Raw genomic sequence first — 976 nt, forward strand, 5'->3', positions numbered from 1 at the left:
TCAATTGTGTGCACAACGAGAGGGAGTTTGCTTCCCACATCTTGTGTTTATATGTGTCTTATGTCCAGCATTCATCAATGGCGAGAGAAAGGGGGAAAGGATAAGACCAATGTGTAAGTCTGTCCGTGCCCATGCACGGCACCCACATCGGTAATTCTCTACTGTGCATTTACAGCCAGTTCTCGGGTGCCCCTACACCCAGCCCCTGCCACTTTTGAAATACCTCCATTGTTTCGTGCTGTCTCTCTGTGCTCTTTTCACCAAGATGAATCACTTCTACCCAACTGCTACAAATTTCATCTGACAAAACACTCATTAAGAATCGCATGCATCAACATGCACTTCGCATCTCTCATTATTTAGTTCTCCTGGATCTCTTTCATACGATAAAACCTCACAGCAACTTGACTTGGAAAAGACAATCGCGTTCCTGTTCATTGTCCCAATTCAATCTACATTTCAATGCAGTTTAGGCAACAGACTCAAATTATTCTTTGAGATTTTATTATAGCGTCGATGGATATAAACAGACCATTGGACAGCTGTGATCATCCAAAGATAGCAAAATTGAAAATCGTTGATAACAACGACAAGAGGGGGATTCGAACCCTACGCGTGCAGAACACAATGGATTAGCAGTCCATCGCCTTAACCTCTCGGCCACCTCGTCACATAAGCCACACCCACATTTGACCTTATGAATAAGTGAATTGCGTAAATTATGCTGAGCAGCAGATATTTCTCCCTGGTATTGGTGAAATGCTAAATAGTACAGGACGGTTCCAAGAGTATCGTCTTACCTCTGAGTTGTGGGGCAAACAGACTCCCACTGTGACACAGTGCTCACAGTGATCTGAACAAAAATGAAGAAATGACGATGTAACAAGGTCTGTTGAATTCTGTGAAGATTTGAAGTCAACGGACTGAAGAGTCCGTGACAGCAGGAGGTGGAAAGTTGTCTGTGAGGAATTGTTTT

At 43.3% G+C, this 976-nt stretch overlaps 1 non-coding gene across 1 annotated transcript; it reads right to left on the reverse strand.

Annotated features, from left to right (window-relative positions):
* Positions 1-587: 587 nt before the first annotated feature.
* Positions 588-670, reverse strand: trnas-gcu. The gene has a single exon. It is a non-coding gene; the product is annotated as a tRNA-Ser (tRNA).
* Positions 671-976: the final 306 nt, after the last annotated feature.

Source organism: Chiloscyllium plagiosum, unplaced genomic scaffold (genome assembly GCF_004010195.1).
Source record: "Chiloscyllium plagiosum isolate BGI_BamShark_2017 unplaced genomic scaffold, ASM401019v2 scaf_99800, whole genome shotgun sequence".
Classification (NCBI taxonomy): Eukaryota; Metazoa; Chordata; class Chondrichthyes; order Orectolobiformes; family Hemiscylliidae; genus Chiloscyllium; species Chiloscyllium plagiosum.